We start from the raw sequence: 19,494 nt of genomic DNA on the forward strand, positions 1-19,494 counted from the left end.
CTGTGGGCAAAATGCACCCCCAAGGGAATGGAGGTGACTCAGTTCCACCAGCATCTACCGGCAGCCCCTGCCGTGTCCAGGCTCTGTGCTGGCAGGCTCTGCGTTGCTCAGATCCTGTTCCCACCTACAACCTGGAGGGAGGGCTCCCAGCCCCATCTATAGAGGTGGAAACTGAGGTTCAGAGAGAGTGTATGGCTTGCCTAGGGCCACACAGGGATTCAACTCTGTAAGGGAAACCTCATTGCTCAGGAGAATGAGAAGAAAAGCCACAGACTGGGAGAAAATATTTGCAAAGGACATAGCTGATAAATGACTATTATCCAAAATCTACAAATAACTCTTAACACTCAATAATAGGAAAACAACCCAATTAAAAAGTGGGCAGAAGATCGAAACAGACACCTCATTCAAGAAGATACACAGATGGCAAATAAGCACATGAAAGATGCTCCACATAGGTATATCATTAGGGAACTGCAAATTAAACCAACCATGAGATACTGCCACACACCTACTGGAGCGGCTCATATCCAAAGCACTAACACACCAAATGCTGGCGAGGATGTGGAGCACGAGGAACTCACATTCATTGCTGGTGGGAATGCAAAATGGCACAACCACTTTGGAAAACAGTTTGGCTGTTTTTTGTTTGTTTGTTTTTTTGTTTTTGTTTTTTTTTTCCCCCAGACAGGGTCTTTCTCTGTCACCCAGGCTGGAGTGCAGTGAAGCAATCACGGCTCACTGCAGCCTCAACCTACCAGGCTCATGTGATTCTCCCACCTCAGCCTCTTGAGTAGCTGGGACTACAGGCATGCACCACCACGCCCAACTGATTTTTGTATTTTTTGTAGAGGCGGGGTTTTGCCATGTGGCCCAGCCAATCTGAAGCCAATCTGAAAAGGCTACACACTGTATGATTCCAACAATACAACATTCTGGAAAAGGCAAAACTACGGGAACAGTAAAAAGATCTGTGGTTGCCAGGGGTTAGGGGGAAGGGAGCACAGGGGATTACGGGTGGAGCTTAGAGAATTTTTTGGGCGGTGACACTATTCTGTGTGATACAATAATGGTGGATAAGGGTCGTTGTACATTTGTCCAAACACATGGAATGTACAGCTTCAAGAATGAGCCCTCACGTAACCATGGGCTGTGGGTGACACTGATGTGGCAGTGCAGGTCCCTCATGCACCTCTCTGCTGGGGATGTTGATAGAGGGGAGGTTGTGCACGTGTAGGGGCAGGGAGTGTGTGGGAACTCTCTGTACTTTCTGCTCAATTTTCCTGGGAACCTAAAACTGTTCTAAAAAATTAAGTCTACTTAAAAAATAAAACATAACAGCCCACTGCGTGGCCCTCCCCATACTCCCAAAGCTCACATTCTAGTGGGGAGTCAGACACAGAAACAGACACAACCATGTTGGCAGTCACTGCAATGATGAGGCAGCCACAGGGGGCTGTGGAAACTCAAGAGGGGCCACTATAGTGGCATCAGGGAAGGCTTCCTGGAGGAGGTGTTGCCTCCAGTGGGTTTTGACGTGCAGCAGGAATTACCCAGCCGGAGATCAGGGCAGGCACTGCAGGCAGCATGCTCAAAGGCACCAAGGAGTGAGGTGGTGGGGGAGCAGCGGAAGTTTCTAGCGCAGCGTGGGGGTGCTCCGTGCACAAATAAGTTGCGGGCCGCGGGAAACAGGACCCTGGGGGCCCCCTAGAGCCTCGCGGAGCGGCTTGCAGAGGAGCCTCGGGGCCACGGCGTGTGTGCAGCGACACCTGGCGGTGGCATGCGGAACTGCGGACGGCTGCGCAGGAGCGGACAGCGGGGAGGCGGTACTGAACGGTGCGAGGCGGTGCTGACCGGTGCGGACCGGTGCAGGCCGGTGCGGGCCAGTGCAGGCCAGGCCTGGCCGGGGGAAGGCAGGTGGCCGGGTCCGAGGACCGCGTCGCACAGCAGCTTCCAGGACCTGGAGAGAAATCGAGGTGGGGGTGCATGAACGTGGAAGGGCAGAAATAACATCTTTTGTACTCTAATTGGAACATAGCATGTCCTTTAATTCTGAACGCAATGAGCTACAGTAGCACTACTCATTTCAGAAATGGCGCAATCTCGCTTTCCTTCCTTAGTACTTTGAAATTGCAGTGGGTATTAGACCCGCTGCTAGACCGTGTCATTCACTGGGTTAAGAAGGAAGCCCACGTAGCGCCACGTCACAGACCCCTTTTAGTATTTTGATAACTATAATTTAAATCTAATTGGCATTTAAGAGCCTACAGGCTTGCCCAGACTGCCAAAGGCGTCTCTGGCACACACACGCACACACACTAACATGCACACAAGCAGACACACATGCACACACACACTTGCATGTACACACGTGTGTACACATACACACATGCATGGTTGAGAACCTCTCTGGAGAGGAAAGGCAACACCAGTGTCCGCTATGTAGTGGTTTATCAGATAGTTTATTGTGGACATGGACATGAATAAGAAAGGGGCACTGCTAATTAGGCCAAGGCAGTGGATATGAGGTGGGACTGTCCCTAGCACACTGGGACCAGGGCTACCCTGAGGCCTGCAGGACACCGGGAGCTGTGTGTGAGTTTGCATCTCTGTAGGCGCGTGGCTGTGAGTGTGGGGGAACCTGGTGAAATGCATCTGAAGAGGGGAGGGGGTGTCTGCCACTGTTCTGGGGGTGTGTGTGTGTGTGTGTGTGTGTGTGTGTGTATGTGTGTGTATAGGGCATTCTGATCTCTAGTACCTGGGTTCTAGCAGATGCCTGACCTACAGCTTTGCGTTCAGCCTGGTCATTCCAGCTCTCTGAGAGACCTTGCCCAGCCATTTCCTGGGGTAGCAAATGGTCCGGAACCAGTCTGTCTTGCCTCCCCTGAGGGAGATAGGCGGGCTACTTGTGTAGCCTTCTTACCCCACTAAACTCATCCTTCCTTCCATGATGATCCCCATTTTACAGACACAGAAACTGAGGCCCAGAAGAGCTGAATATTTGGCCCAGGCCACACAGGGAGTCCAGCCATGGGTGATGAGGGGCTGAGGATTGGGGAGGGACAGGAAACCTGGCCTTTCTGAGCCTTGCTGTCCTTATCTGCTGTGTCAGGAGGTGAGAAGAAGATGTTTGGGGCTGAGCTAGCAGAGAGGACACTGAGATTTTGGCCTCTCCCCTGTGTAAACCCCACCATGACTCCCCATTGCCACGGCATCAAGTCCCAGTTCCATGGCCTGACATTCCGGTCCCTGCCCCCTTCAGATTCATTGCCCATCACTCCCCGTCCACTCCCTGCACTCCAGCCACCCTGGCCACCAGCCCTTCCTAGCACCCTCCAAGACCCTTCTCATCTCCCTGCCTCTGCCCATTCTGTACCTGGCAAACTCCTACGCATCCTGCAATGCTCAGCTCTGAGCACCCCACACAGAGTTGGCATCTGCCTGCTGTGTGCCCCCACCACCCTCACACATCCCTGCAGGTAGTCCTTCTCAGGACTGATGCAGCTAAATATGATCCGAGTCCCCAGCACCTAGCACCAGGCGTGCATAAAGCAGGCACTAACAAATGCGTGTCGAATGAATAAGCAAATGTGTGCGTGCACACTCCACCCGCCCCCCTCCTCATGAACTGCTTGGGAGAAGGGCTGGGTCCTTTCCAGCTACTCAGGTGGCAATCGGAGTTTGTCCAATGTCCAGGCTGGAGCCAGAGTTGAAGGGAGGAGCAGGCTGGGGGTGGCAGTGGCTGCATTTGGGGTTGGGAGGCCCAGGCTGGGCCTGTGAGCTGGACGCTCCACCCCGGCACCTGAGGTATCTGCTCCAGGTCCCTCTCTGCATGGTCCTGGATGGGGCTTGGCTGTGGCTTCCACTCAGGCCCCTGGATAGCCCCACTGCAGCTTGGCCCTCTGTGACTCACTCTTTCTTGGCCCTAAAGGTCAGCGCAGGGCCGGGCCTCGTCCTCTTCTCTGTCCATTTATCAGGTCGGAAGCTCAAGGCTGACCTGGCTGGGGCCAAGGTTTATGTGCTTGTTCACCCCACCCAGCACCTCTGACCCTGTGAAACATGCCAGGAAGGGTGGGGACAGGAAGGTGACAGTAGGGCCTCTGTGTCTGCCCCGGGGCACTGTCAGCTGGGTCGGGATTTATGCCCTGATGTTCCCACCCCCAGACCTCGTCACCAGGCCCACACCCTAGGTCTGGTGCTGAGCCATCCCTGCAGGGGGCCCAGCAAAGCCTGAGGGCTGGGAGCTGGCTGGGGTGCGGGGTGGGCCGGGGTTGGGGGTTGGCGGGAGGCAACTGCAGATTAGGTCCCAAGTGAACACTGCTAGCGTCTTTGTCCTGCTGAGAGACATTGGCTGGGACGTCTTGCCTCCTGGGGCCCGTTTCCGCAACTGTAAATGGGCATTGCCTTAGTAGCCACCCTTTGGGGCTCTTGGATAGCACGTGTCCACAGAACCTCAGCTAATGTGCCCGCCTGCAGTGTTCACCATTTTCTTTTGGGGAGCTCCCCTTGCCAGTACCAACGCACATGGTCTTTGCTGGGCCATCCTTTGCACACTGTATCTCCAGACCTGGGGCTTGAGAAGGCGCCTCCTCAACAAGGGCCCCAAACGTGGGCTGGGGCTCCAGGGGCAGGAGGTAAGGGGAGAGGTGATTTTAGTGGGTTTGCTGGCAGCAATCTGAATCCAGGGGTTGCAGTGGAAGGAATTGGAGATGGGAGGAGGAGCAAGGCCAGTTGGATCAGGGGATACACAGGAGATGGTGTCTTTGGTCACCCAGTTGCTCAGTCAGAAACCTGGACAGCCTGGCCCCTGCCTGTCCCGTCACCTCCTAGCCAGCGGTGAGTCTTGCACAGCCCTCCGCCCACCCACTCCAGCACTCGCCACTTCCTGCCTCTTCCCCTACCTCTACTGCCCTGGCCTGCTTCCACCACCTGCGTCTCTCACCGACGTCACTGCAATCGCCTCCTTGGAGGCCTCTGCCTCCTCTCTTCTCCACACCCTCACCCTCCATTGTCACTACCTTGCTCCTCACAGCTGGCTAAGCCATTATGACTAATGACTGTTCTCAGCTCCCAGCCCCATGGTTTCCATCACACCAGGATACAGTCACATTCCTTGCCACGGCCTGTGAGACCCACGGAGTCCTGGCACTGCCGCACCCTGAACCTGCTCTCCCTCCCCTTTCTCTGCCATGTCCACAGCTCAGTGAGCCCATTCCCACCTCGGGGCCTTTGCACTTGCTGGTCCCTCTGCCTGGCACATGCTGGCTTCAGTGTTCATAAAGCTCCTTCCCTCCCGTCACTCAGGTCTCTCCTCAGATGTCACCTCGTCACAGTGGCCTGTCCTGACTGCCATATCTACAATACCCTCCCCAGCGCCTGGCATCCGCCTCCTCACTCTTGTATGAGTGTCTTGAAGGCACGTTCACTTGTGGATATTGCTTTATATATTTAGTTGCAGGAGTATAATCTGGGGGCCCCTGGGAGACAGACTCTGGCATGATGGGTGTTGTGATGGGGGAAACTGGGGCATGTCCTGGGGACTGAGAGCAAGTTGCTGCCCTTCTGGGCCTCAGTTTCCCCTTCTGTTCCATAAGGCCCAGGCTCTCTCCCTGCCCGCTCACGTGTCCTGGGAATGCTGAGCCTTTGCTTTGTCCTGGAAGTGGGGTTGCCATGGAAACAGAGGCAGGAGGCTCCAGCAGAGGCAGCAGCATCCGCCTCCCTTTGTTAGACCCAGGGCCTGCTTTCTGGGGTGCCCCCTTCTGCGGAGGAGTCTGTCCTTCTTGAGGGGCCAGTAGCCTCTACTTGGCCCTACTCTGGCCGTCCTGCTCCCAGCCCCCAGCTTGCAATTTGCTTCACTAGATTGTAAAGCAGATGATGAAAGGGCAGAGTGTACCAGGTTAGGAGTGGAAGGTCAGGGGCATCAGGACCCAGGGCACCGGGAAGCAGGAGTGTGTCCTCACCTCAAGTGGCTTTAGACAGTTCCCCCATCGTCCTCTGTGCCCCTAGCCCTGGCACTCCCTCTGCACACAGCTCCGCTTTGATCAAACCAGTGCCTGGCCCACCTCCCTGCTCCCATGCCCACTGGGGCAGGATGTGGGCTTGGCGGGGAGTGACACATGGCAGCCCTAGGCGTGGCGACAACTGGAGACATCCCGTCTGCCTCAGGTTCCCCCTTAGGGCCGGGCGATACAGGAAGGGGGACCTGCTCGTGAGCACAGCTGGGCGATGGGATGCCAACTCCTTGCCCAGGTAGCCCCAGGACGGCGCTGCAGCAGGAGTGTCCCTGATCCCGGGTGGTCGCTCTCCAGCCCGCCAGGTTCTCGGACGGGCTCAACCCGCCGCCCCTGGCCGGGGCTGGGGCCGGGACGCCAGGCCCCTGTGGGGACGGTTCCCTCCAGCAGTTGGCGAGGCTCGGCCGGCCAAGGGGCCGGTTCCTCCCGCTGGCAGCCGCCCGGCCGCCGCCTTCCGCCCTTGCCCGCCCGCGGCCGTCCCCGAGCCGCTCCCGGCCGGGCCTTGAGCGCCTTTTCCTCTTCCCGGCGCCCCGGCCGCCCGGCGCGTCCAGCTAAGCAGGAAGGGCCCGCCCGCGCCCAAGGCCAGGGCCTCAGCCGGAGGTCGCCCGCCGCCAGGGGCCGCTGCGGCGCCGGGGACGCGCGAGGCCTGAGGGTCTCCCAGGCGCGCCCAAGACCCATCCGCGCCGGCCGCCTGCCCTGCTGCGTCTGCCCACTGCCCCTGGGGCGCGTGATGGTCCCCCTCGACGCTCCGCCCTGGCTTCCCCCATTAGTGCCATTAGTGCCTGTGTGAGCGGGACCTGGGTTGGAGGGACCTGCCAAGCCAACCCTAGGGGACCCCTCCTCCAGGGAGCCACCTCCCCCTCGCACTTTCGAGGGGAGTGGCTGCCCAGAGATAACCAGAGACTACAGGGCGCCTTGGGCCACCTCTCTGGAAGGCACAGACAGGTGCCATCCTTTTCTGGGCCTGAAGGCTTTCCCAGAGAGCAGGAGGAGGTAGTCCCGGAAACATCCCATTAAGGAGATGACACTCTCTTAGGTGTCTATAATATCGCTGCTTTGGAATCTCAGCGGCAGAATTCAGGACCCCTGCCCTCAGAGTTTCAGTACAGTGTAGCCATGAGGCACCCGGATGGCTTGGGTTCAAATCCCAGCTCTGCCATTTTCCAGGCAAGTCCCCTAACTTCTCTGGGCCTAGGTTTCCCATCTGTGAGATGGGGCTGGTGATGGTACCAGCCCCATCGGGTTGTGGCAAGGACTGGACACCCAGTGCAGTTAAGCTCTAGCCAGCACCCGAGGTGGTGATTACCATCACTCGCTACAGTGGACTGGACTCACAGGGTCAGGAGCCCAGAGACTTACATTGGAGCACAGAGATTCAGGGTCTTGAGAAAGATAGCAGGATCTACCCTGCAGGGAGTATTTGGTCCAAAATTTTCTCTTCCTGGGAAGAAAAGGAAAATGAGAGGCCCCAGTACATTGAGCCACAGTGGTGAAGTCTGTGCCAGGCCAAGACTGAGGCCTTGGAGATGCAAACCAGCTAGGTGGCAGGGGCCAGTTGCAAAACACTTTGAGCCCCAGGCTCCCCATCTGTAAAATGGGCACTGCTGCCTCTCATGCGGGGCACGTCAGGGATGGGGTGTAGCACACATAGGTGCTTAGCAAACATGGGGAGGAGTCTGCCCTACTTTGTCACACAGCAAGGGAGGCTTTCATGGGGAGACTGGGCCGGCTGTCTCCTTCTTCCCAGGAGAGAGTGATGACAACAGCTGTCGGGCCATCCTCGAAAGGTGCTGGGCAGGTGGAGGGCAGCCCTCGGTGCCCCTGGTTGTCCCCTGAGCCATCCATCCCTCTTCCCTGCTGTGGCTTCCATGCCCTGAGCAGCAAGTGGGAGGTGAACAGTAGTTGGAGAGGGGGCAGGCGGGCACACCAGGTGTGGGTGCTTATGAAGGCACAGATTCAGAGCAGGGACAGGTTCAACATCAGTGAGATGGGGGCTTTGTGACCATCTTCAGTAGCCTCGCACTGTACCTACATGGAACTGAAGCAGAGGAGGATAAGGGACTTGCCCAAAGCCACATGGCCAGACAGAGGTGTGTAGGACGAAGTGGGCCAAGCCCGTATGTCTCTTGCATGAGCAATGTCCATGCCTGATTCATTTCTATAGACCCCTCTGTATCAGCATGGAGCAGCATGAAGATATATTTGTTGAGTGGATGACTGTGTCTGTCAGGCCACATTACCAAAGGTCTATACTTGCAACGAGGGAGGGGACATCCAGTTTTGCTTTATTCTCTGAGCTCTCTGGCTCCTATGCTCAGCTCCAGACACATCAGTGGACCCTGAGATGAACAGCAACCCCTGGAGACAGCATTCTGTTAGGAGATGGGGTGGCTCAGCTTGGAGGGGATCCCCACTGCTGTCCCTAATTCTCTGCAGGGTTGTCCTGGGGCAGAAGGGTTAGGAGGAGCTGGTAGATCTGTGGGCAGGACCGGGACCTTGGGAAGACAGGTCCCAAGCTTATGAAGAAGTCTCCCAGTTTTACTCATAGCTGCCGTATGGGGGTGAACAAGTTGGGACAGCTATTTAGTGGAAATGTTCATGCAGTTATTTTTCCAAAAGTCTTTATCGGGCACCTACTGTGTGCCAGACACTGGAGCTGATATTATTTTACTGGAGAATTTGACAGTCAACAAATAAACAAATCGATAGTATGACGTTAGATGGAGACAAGTAGGAAGATGAACAACAAAGCAGGACTGGGGTCAGAGGGCACCAGCGAGGGGCCTTGGTTAGACAGCGGGGCTGCCATTGGGCGGGAAATGGGATGATGTGAAAAGCGAAGCGAAGAGTGCGCCAGGCAGAGGGACCTGCAGGAGCAAAGGCTGGGAAGTGGGAATGTGCTGACAAGAGGCGTGGCTGGAGTGTAGTGAGCGAGACTCCCGGGCAGGACTGTGCCCTGCACCCCAGTGCCCCCTTGCCTTCTGCCCGGTGCAGTCACCCCTTCCTTACTCAAGCCCGCTCCACAGCCCCAAAGCTCCACAGCCCCAAAGCTCCACGGCCCCAAAGCTCCACAGCCCCAAAGCTCCACGGCCCCAAAGCTCCACGGCCCCGGAGCTGCGTGGCTCCGGAAGGCTGCGTCAACCCCAGCGACCACACGGAGGCAGCAGAGAACACGGCTGGGACGAGGGCGGAGGGTGAGGACTGAATCTGAGCACCCTGGGGACTCCCAGGTAGCCGGGGCTGGAGACAGGACCCCTCCCTCGCTGCTTCTTTGTACCCAGCATCACATCTCTCTTCGAAAGTTCCTCCCTTCTAAGCAGCATGAACAGTGCCTGCTGAAATTACAGCTCCACTCCACTGTTCTGGAAGGCTCATCTCTTCAAGCCTCCATGCCTGCATCTGTGAAGTGGCAGCAAGCAGAGTTTCATCTCTAGGGGGGGTACATCGCAAGTGCTCGGGAACGTTGTCTGCTTGCAACCATGTGTGCCTCACACAACTACCTGTGTGACTTTGGGCAACTCCCTGAGTCTCAGTTTCCACCCTCGTAAAGTGATGGTAGGACTATGGTGTGGGGATCTTCTGTATGCCAGGTACACATGCATAATGCATGCACAGATCCTGGCACTTAGTCAATGCCCAGTGACAATAACTAGTAATCATGACAATTGCATTGATGACCTGGGGGCTTAGAGTTGGGAGAGACCTGCTATTTGGAGGAGAACATTGAAGCTTGGGAAGAAGAGGTGTTTGCCCACCATATACTCACCAGGAATGAGAGGCCGAGGGGCCCCCTCAAGACTTTTGTCCATTTGACAGATGGGGACGCTGAGGTTGGAAGAGGGTTGGCAGCCTGGCCAAGGCCACCCTGTGGCAGGCATAGGACTAGAATCCAAGATGCCTGCTTCCCTTCACGGCTCATCCAACCATGTCTTGGGGCCCTCCCTTCTAGGGCAGGTGGTTTCTCAGGCTGCAGCTCCGGATGTTCCTTTTTGTTCTCCAACTTCCCCCCGCCCAGACCCATGCCAGACTGTGTAATCTTGGAAAGCTGCATTCTTGGAAATCTGGTCCCTTCTAGTCTTTGAATTCTTCGAACTTCCTATTGGAGCTGCGGCCCCTAGTTCCTGATGGTGCCTGGGAGGGAGCCTCCTGATTTTGGTGTTTTTCAGAGGGAATGAGGTGTTTCCAGTAGGTGGGCAGCCCAGGGTGGGTGGGTGGAGGTGGCAGTGCGGATGGCAGTTGGATGCAGAGAGGAGGAAGGGGACTTGAGGGGCACCTGTGAGCCCCCTTCCACGGGAGTTTTCCCTGGGGTGCACTTTCCCCCTTGGCTTGGAGAGGAAACAGTTTTCCACGTTCCTTTCTCCCTGTGTGCTTGGGAGACACCCACAGCCCTCTTGGAATAATTCCTCTGAAACCTCCAATACCTCCAGCGTCTCCCGGGGTATTTTTCTTGTGGTTAAGGTGGTATTTACAGTGAAAACAGCTATTGAAACGAATCGCAAAAATAATGTCAGTGTTTCCACTTTTGACAAAAATGGGAAGGCAGGTGGTTTCATGTCTGCGATAAGCGCATTGCTCCTGCAATAATTACTATTTGAGATAATTATGAAAAAGAATTTAAATACTTAAGGCATGCACAGGGGCCAGGACAACTTTCTTTTGCCTTATTCATAATTTCTGCTGCAAGTTGGAGTCTTGTCCTGACTGGGACGTGGGGTGGGCGTGGGATGCTGAGGAGCAGTGGGCCAGTGGCAGACCCAGCACTGAGACCTGCTCCAGGTTTGAGGGGCATGGTTGGGCCCAGAAAGAGTGCACATCTTGGAGTGGGACACACCTGGGTGGAAGATGAATGTTTTAGCAAGGCCATCCTAGGCAACTTTCTCTGCACCTCAGTTTCCTTATCTGTAAAATGGGGTGAATATTTGGGCCTTCCTTAGAGCATTGTATGGAAATTGAAGCAGACAGTGTATGAAAAGCACTCAGCGCTCTACGTGGTCTATAGCCAGGGCTCAACACGCGCTGGGTCCCTTCCTGTGACATGGGGGGCCTGGGCGAGCTTCCGCTGCTCTGTTATCCACTGAGATCAAAAGCCAGAGTCTGAGAAGGCCCCGATGAGTCTGTATTGTCTTCCCTGCTCTCTCCTGCTTGAGCTTCTTCCCAAAAGCAGAATTCAGAGAGTGGCAGGGCAGCAAATGCCCATGAGATTGGAGAGAAGCAGCCTCAGGGAGTCCTGGTCTCTGCCCCTGCGTGAGCCCAGAGGGTAGGCTGGGGCCAAGGACTGGAGGCCAATTCCAGCTCTGTATGTGGCCTGAGTTTCCCAGTTGGAACTCAGCAGGACTGGGCTGGACTGGCAGGGAGGAACCATTCTCCCAGTCACCTGAGATGTCCAAGCAGCACCTGGGTGACCATCTGCCAGTAATGCTGTGAAAGGGGCAGGTGTTGGGCTGTTGGACCCCTGAAGACCTCTCGTCCTGAGACTTAAGGGTGAGTCAGAACCAAGGTATAACTAGGGGCTCACAAGAGGTCAAGGCAGGTGCTGTTAGTTCTGCCCTGGCTCTGCCCTGACTCATCGCATGGGTCAGTGCTTGACTCAGGCCTCACTTGCCCCATCTATGCAATAGGAGGGTTGGACTGTAAATGAAAAACCTAAAGAACAATGGCTTCAAGAAAGGAGAAATTTCTATCTCATTCATATTTAAGCCTCAAGGTAGGTGGTACAGATCTGGCATGGGGAACAGCTTCCTTCTAGCTCCTGGCTCCACCTAACCAAGGAGGAAATCTGGTCCTTGTGGTCCAAGATGGCTGCCAGAGTTCCAGCCATCACATCTAAGTTCTAAGTAGGAGGGAAGAAGAAAAAAGGACAGACTGTGGGTATCAGATGTCTTTTAGGAAAGGCTCCTGGAAGCTGATGTGGGACACTTTTGCTTATATCCTACTGATCAGAGCTTCATCACACAGCCACCCTTAGATGCCAGAGAGGCTGAAAGTGAGGGTTTTATTCTGGGAGCCCAGCTGAAATTCAGGGAAAGAAGGGGAGGATTGTCCTGGGGTCTCCCAGCTGACTCTGCCACAGGACAATCTCGTCGGGTCCTTCTGCTTTGAGTCTTGGAGATTCTGAGGCTCTGGAAAGGTACAGTTGTCCATGACCCAGGCTTTAAGAACAGAATGGGGGCTAAGCTGAAATAAGTGAGTTTTCAAAATTATAAGATTCTGGAATTTCCAAACACAGTGTGTGTGTGTGCATGGCATGTGTGCATGCATGTGTGTATGTGGCGTGTGTGTGTGTGTGGCGTGTGTGCCGAGGAGCACAGGTAGCAGTTGTGGGGCTGTCGCAGGGCGGGGGCTGCTGGTGCCCCTTGGTGGGCAGCCTCTCTGGGCTCGCAGGGTGCTCCCTCAGCTCCTGGAATCTGCTCCTGCCGGCCTGTTCGTACACGTGCCTGTGTGCACTAGAGCCCCGGGGCCGGGGTGGTGGGAGGGGGGCGCCCAGGAATGCCTGCTGTTTTTAAGGCAGAGTTGTCTGTGCAGACTCCAGAAGTCCGGCTCCACTGACGGGTGACTAGGGGGTGAAGGGCTCGCCAGAGCAAGTTCCAGGCACCCAAGTGGGTGCGGAGGGGGTTATCAGGGTCAGAGCTGAGCTTCCATCTGGTGGCCTCCCGGTTCTGAGTCAAGTATGAATATTGTACCTACTTTGTGTAGGTTCTGGCCTTTAGGAGGTTGGGCCATTTTAATGCCTGTTCTGGAGGCAGGTGGAGGCCATGATCTGATTGGGCCTACACTGTCATAGGCCCTGGGCAAAGGAAAAGTCTCTGCCCTTCAGGAGTCAATTAATACAGTCAATTAACAAAACAAATAGGAAAATAAATGGCCTGCACTAAGCTCTAGGGAACAAACCCAAGCAGGAAGTGGGGTGGGAGAGATGGCAGGGGTTGGAGTGATGGCGAGGCGATGGTCAATGACAGACTCACTGGAAAGGTGACTCTTGGGCAAACATTTGCAAGAGGAGGAGTGAGCCGAGGAGGAGTGAGCCAAGTAGGCGTCTGAGACAGGGGCCTTCCAGGCGGTAGGCACATCCCAGGCACAGGCCCCCAGGCAGGCATGGGCCTGGTGTGCATGAATACTGTGCAAGGCCGGGGAGTAGCAGACTGGGTGCAGGGCGATCAGAGAGGCCACATGGCCAGATGGTGTGCAGCACCTTGAAGCCACAGTATGGAGTTTGGTCTGGGTGAGGACTTTGGGCGGGGACCCTGTCAGGAGGTTCTGAACAGTGGAGGGTGGTGGTCTGACCTAGGTTTACATGGCGTGCTCCTGGCTGCTGTGGGGAGAATGTAGATGAGATAGAGGGTGATGACTCAGTTTCCCCACAGGCTGTCTTCTCTTCTCCAGTGCCACAGAGCTCCAGGTTTCCCGGTTCTCTCCAGAGTCCTCCTGTTCTGGCCCCCTTTGCCCCTTCTCCACAGCCATTGTTCTGGTTCAGGGCTCATCTTCCCCTACTGGCGACTCTCTTGCTCCTGCTTCCTCTGTATTTTAACTCCCTCATGATCGCAAAGTTGCTGCAGTGGTTCCAGGCGTCTCTGGCAGGATTTCCCGCAGAGCCAGCAGAGGTTCTGGCCTTTGGACCGATTGGCCCATTTTTATGCCTGTTCTGGGGGCAGGAGGAGGCCATGCACTGATTGGCTTGGACCTGGTTCATCTGGACCAATCGTGGAGGCGAGGGGGCGGGATGTCGTAGACTGGCCTTGGGTAGCCCGGCTAGCCGTTCCTAGCGGCCCGTGTGTAGCATGGTGGGAAAGGGAGTACCCCACCGTGCCCACGGCTGTGTCCACGCTAGGAATGCGGTCTTCCCCCGGGTAGCTTAGTGTCCCGTGGGAGGCGTGCCTGGGGCTCCCTCATGCCCCAGCTGCTCCTGCCCCACGCCATCTTCAGGCTGGATTATTTAATATATATATTATATATATATATATATATATATATATATATATATATACACACACACACACACGCACACACACACATATATATATACATGTATACACATATATATTATTATACTTTAAGTTCTAGGGTACATGTGCACAACATGCAGGTTTGTTACATATGTATACATGTGCCATGATGGTGTGCTGCACCCATCAACTCGTCATTTACATTAGGTATACCTCCTAATGCTATCCCTCCCCACTTCCCCCACCCCACAACAGACCCCGGTGTGTGATGTTCCCCTTCCTGTGTCCAAGTGTTCTCATTGTTCAATTCCCGCCTATGAGTGAGAACATGCGGTGTTTGGTTTTTTGTCCTTGCGATAGTTTGCTGAGAATGATGGTTTCCAGCTTCATCCATGTCCCTACAAAGGACATGAACTCAAGGCTGGATTATTTTTCTATGGGGCTTGTAGCAAATTCCCACAAATGGGGCGGGTGAAAACAACACACACTTATTCTTTTGACGGTTCTGAGGGCCAGACATTCAAAATGGCTTTTATGGGACAAAATCGAGGTGTTGCCTGGGCTACATGCCTTCTGAGAAGCCCTTTCTGGCCCTTTCCAGATTTTCGAAGACCCCTGCTCTCCTGGGCTCGGGGCCCCTCCCTCCATCCTCAAAGCCGGCAGCGAGGCCACCCCATCTCTTCCACTCGGACCTCCTGCTTTGCCCCATCTTTTTTTTTGGAGACAGGGTCTCACTCTGTCGCCCAGGCTGGAGTGCAGTGGCAGATCTTGGCTTGCTGCCACCTCTGCCTCCCGGGTTCAAGGAATTCTCCTTGCCTCAGCCTGGAGTAGCTGTAAAGCGGGTCCATCAGTCCCAGGCATGTGCCACCAAGCTCGGCTAATTTTTTGTATTTTTAGTAGAGATGGGGTTTCATCATGTTGCCCAGGCTGGTCTTGAACTCCTGAGCTCAGGCAGTCCGCTGGCCTCAGCCTCCCAAAGTGCTGCTTCCCTCTTATGGGGACCTTGTGATCACATTGGGCCCACCTGGGCAGCCTGGTGTAATCTCCCCATCTCCCCGTCCTTGATTAAACCACATCTGCAAGGTCTCTTTTGCTCTGCAAAATATTCCTGAGATTAGGATGTGACCTTTCTTCTTGGCAGGGCGTGGGGGAGATGCAACATTTTCCTACCACAGTGGCTTCATCCTACTCGGTGCTGGCATGGGGACTCTCTAACCCCGACTCCTCTCGGCCGCAGGCTGCCCCGATGGCTCAGGGTGGGTAGCTGAGTCCAGGCAAGCCCTGTGGCTGTCCCGTCCGCTGTCTCAGCTGCTGAGAGGTGTGTGGTGTTGGACGTGCCCTGGGTGAAATGCATGAGACTTGAGGTGGGAATGGTTTCCTTTTGCTCCCACCTCTGAACCAGAGCCTGTTCCCAGCTCTCCCTTGTCGCCCTTCCCATGCGGGCCTTCCCACCTGCTTTCTGGGCTGGGGAGAGAAAAGGAAAGTGTCAGTGAAGACACAGGAATTGCCCCAAACCTGCAGCCATGGCTGCAAATCCAAGGGTGCACACTGGGGTGTCCTTGGCCTGAGTGCCAGCCTGCGGAGAGCAGGAGTGGGCCACTTGGGTACCCCATCCCACCAGGAAGCCTGAGAAAGCCCAGGGTGAGCCCGGCCCTGTGGAATTCTGGAGAGCCCGAGAAGCATTTACACAGTCACCCAGCCGGGTTGGGACTGATGGACCCGCTTTACAGCGCAGGGAACTGAGGCTCCACTCCAGGTTTAGGGCCAAACTCCCCTCCCTCATCCCCAAGTTTCCCTGCTCCCTCACCACAGGCGCCCTTCCGTCCATGAGGGCCCTCTCTGGAGGGGCCTTCTTCAGCTTGCAGGGAGGTTTTATCTGAGACTCAGTGTTTTAAGTGATTCAATGAGGAGATTTGACATAGAAATCTGGATTTTTTTTTCAAAAACAATATAATAATACCAACAGGAGCAGCTGAGCTGCCTCTCTCATCTCCCTTCTGCTACCTGCGTTGACTTTACAGCCCCAGCTGGTGCAGGGCCTCACCTCTCTTAGCCCCTCCTAGGACACTGTCCCAGTGCTCTGAAGCTGGCGGGGCCTGGGAAGCAGGGACACACTTCGAAGCCTCGAGAAGCCATGATATCCTGGTCAAATCTGATACAGGGATATCAATCCCCAGGGCAGGGTGATGAGGACAGGCCCTGTCGCTGAAGGGACACATGGCAGCTGCCCGCTAATGCACAGGGGCCAAGCGAGTGGGTGGCTGCAGAGGAGGGACCATCCTGTCACAGCCTTCTCCAGATCACAGGCTTTGAAGATTTCCAGTCCCCACAGGCTTGGAGTGTAGACACCCAGCCCCGTCTTTGACTAGCTCTCCGACCTTCAGTGCTCCCTTGACCTTTCTGAGCCATAGTTTTCCCACCTGTGAACAGGTGCGTGGGTTGGGTGACATGTTCTAGAAGAGGCTTTCCAGCCCAGGTGCTGAGATGCAGCCCTGAGCAGCATTTTAAAGTCATAAGGTGCTGGGTTCAAAGCCTGTTTCCATGTTACCCTCCCCAAACCTCCACTCTCCCATCTGTAAAGAGGAGTCATTGGTCCCCCTGCCTCCTTCACATGGTTGCTGTTAACTGTGATAACAGTTAACTTGAACTTGCCTTTATTAAGCAAGCCCTGAACTTGCTTTATTACGCATCCAGACTAAGGAGAGGAGGGACTTAGTGTGTATGAAGTCCCTGCTGTTTGCCAGGCACTGTGTTTGACAGTGGAACCTCATGGCCATCCAGTAAGTTGGATTCATCCCTCCCTTAGTCACACAGGGAAACTGAGGCTCAAGGAGGCCATGTGAGCTGCCCCCATGGGGTGGCAAGTGTGGGGAGATGTCTGGATTCGAACGGAGGGTCCTTCCTCCCACCTACAGTGAGCTCAGCACAGGCGAGCCGCTGGGGAGGGAATGAGTTTGCGCTCCCTGAGGATTTCAGTGCTGGCTTCCAGCCTGCTGTGATGGGCGTGGGAGGTAGGTCGAGGTGTTGGGCAGGGCTGCCCAGGGTGGGGGCAGGAAGACAAGGGGGCCTTGGGTGCTGCCAAGAGGTATTGATTCCAGGCACCAGGCACTGGGCTGGGTCCCAGCCAAGAGATGAGGTCATGAAGGACGGGGACGGTGACTCCGGGGGCTGTGGCGTCCCCGCCGATGACGTGATTGCCAGACGTGAGGAATCTCTGCCTGGAAGATGCAGGCTGTCTCCTTCCTTCTCCTTGACAGTCCCCTTACTCCAGCCTGTTGTATCTGGGGAAGGGAGGCTTATGGGCCCTGCCTTGCTGCTCTTGGGCTGTGTGACCTTGGACAAGTCACCACCCCTCTCTGGGCTTCCTCGGAACTCCAGGGCTCTGGCAGAACTCTAATGGAGACCTTTGATCAGTTCTCACCCAAGGCTCTCAATCTCTTGGGAGGTTCAGACAGGCAGACTGGACTGTCTGGGAAGTGGGTCATCAGCAGCTCCCTGCAACCACTCACAACCCCCTCGGCTTCCCCACCAAGTCGTTAGGAATAGAAGGCAGTTATCCTCCTGGCTCCCTCAGGACTTCCCCCAGTATGGAGGCTGGAGCGTGCAGTGGGGAGTCAGGGCTCCAGGCTCTGCCACTTCTAGGCTGGGTGGCCTCAGGGAAATTGTTTAACCTCTCTGTGCCTAGTTTCCCATCATGGTGAGGGCATGTGTAAAGCTGCCCTACACAGGGCCCGGCACGTGGTTGGAACTGAGAAATGGTGAGTGGGTGGGTAGAATAAGTTGTGCTCTCATCCAATCACAGGCTTCCAGAGTCTATTTGAGTTTGGGTCCCAGCTTTGGCGATGCTTAGCTGTGAAACCTGGGGTAGGTTGCCACCCTTCCCTGAGCCTCAGTTTCCCCATCTGTCAGGTGTCAATAGTATCTCCCGGATTGGAATCTGTGCGGGGTAAGCTTGGACACAGGGCTTGGCACCTGAGGGCATGAAAGGAGAGGTACTGCATCACCAGAGGACTGCAGATGGCAGACAGACCCATCCCAGGGACCAGAGTCATGAGGCCACCATTCTGGGACCCCTCTTGGCTATAGGACCACAAAGCCATGCATCTCTTTAAACTTTCCCTGTGAACTTAACCTGGGAATTGAAGTGGCTTTTAGGTGAAAAAATATTCAGATAAGCAAAAGGAGGACAAGAATACTTGCCTGCAAGTCCCTCTCGTAGAGACGGTCATTAGCATCGCTAATCTCTTTTCTTATGCCCATATATACATATGTATATTTAGAAAGAAAGGACCATGCTATTTTCATTTTAAGACTATATAGTGCTCATGAATTTGTGCTGTTAAACATTTCTCTATAATACCATTTCACACGGCTGCATAGTATCCGGCGCCTTGGCAGGGTGTGATATGTGCAGCCAAACCCTCCATCAACACTGCAGTGTTTCCTAGGTTTTCCCTGCTGTGGTGAACACGCCCCTGATCACCCTTGCCACTAAATCTTTGTCTACATCTAATGCTGTTTCCTTAGAATCAATTGCCTGTTCAGAGCGAGCATTTTTAATGTTTGATTCGTGACACCGGTTCCTTACTCCCACAGCTGTGTGTTAGTTTTTATGCAAAATGTTCTGGGATCAAAAGTGATCCATGCTACATTTGTTTCCTCCTTCATACAGAATTCCCCATGCTCTGGAAGAGCTGATACCCTCTAGGGAGGCAGGCTTTCTTCCTGGGATCCTTAACGCCAGCCTCATCGCCTCCTGCTCTCTGAACTGGATGGAGTTCACTCTGGGTTGCATCATGCCGGCCACCTCATTGCTTCTGAAGCATATGCCAAACATGTTCCTGCCTCAGGGCCTTGGCACCTGCCGTTTCCTCCGCCTGGAATCTCTTCCCGCAGATAGCCACCATCTATCTTTTTCTCCACAACTCAAACTGTATCTCCAGAGAGGTTTCCTAGTTATCCACGCTGGCTTAAATGTGCCTGACTCGCCCCCATCCCTTCACTATCCTATCTGTCTTCATCACGGCAGGATCACTTTGGGAATGTGTCTTTTTACATATTTGTTTGCTTGTTTAAAGTCCAGATCTCTCAGGGGTACGGTGTGGCACCAAATAAAGGTAGTAGTGGGTGGTGGCTGAAGGTCAATCCTGTTCTCTCCATAACAGAAAAAACAGGGACCTCATCTCTGTTGCTCCCCGCAGCTCCTCAGAGCCCAGACTGGTGCCTGGAAATGAGAATCAGAATAACTGTGAACTCGGAAACAGGTGGGCAGTGACCCAAATGTGGGCACCTTTGCTTTCTTGTTCAATAGAACACAAAGTGGCCATTTTTGGGGTAGGGAGTGCAGCAGGCTGGGCTTCCTTCTTCGAGTCTCAGTTTCTCCAGCTGTAAAATGTGAACAACTTTCTAACTAGCTTGTGTGCTGTGAGGAAGAAAGGTGAGGATGTATGTGGTGTGCCCAGCACTCTGTCTAGCACACGGTAGGGCAGACATGCAGAGCTGCTGCCCATTTCCAGGTGGGGGGACCGTTCTTCACATTCCAT

At 54.8% G+C, this 19,494-nt stretch overlaps 1 long non-coding RNA gene across 2 annotated transcripts in view; it reads left to right on the forward strand.

The window, feature by feature from the left end:
• The first annotated feature begins 1,832 nt into the window (after nt 1–1,832).
• The window catches only part of LOC109026185 (uncharacterized), a 95,865-nt gene continuing 78,203 nt past the window's right edge, over nt 1,833–19,494 (forward strand). The window contains exon 1 of one of the 2 annotated variants that reach the window (XR_008677958.2): nt 1,833–1,976. This is a non-coding gene — a long non-coding RNA (uncharacterized lncRNA). The remainder of the gene's footprint in view (nt 1,977–19,494) is intronic. The other variant, XR_008677957.2, reaches the window with a different exon arrangement.

The sequence above is a fragment of the Gorilla gorilla genome, chromosome 2 (genome assembly GCF_029281585.2).
Source record: "Gorilla gorilla gorilla isolate KB3781 chromosome 2, NHGRI_mGorGor1-v2.1_pri, whole genome shotgun sequence".
In the NCBI taxonomy this organism is placed as follows: Eukaryota; Metazoa; Chordata; class Mammalia; order Primates; family Hominidae; genus Gorilla; species Gorilla gorilla.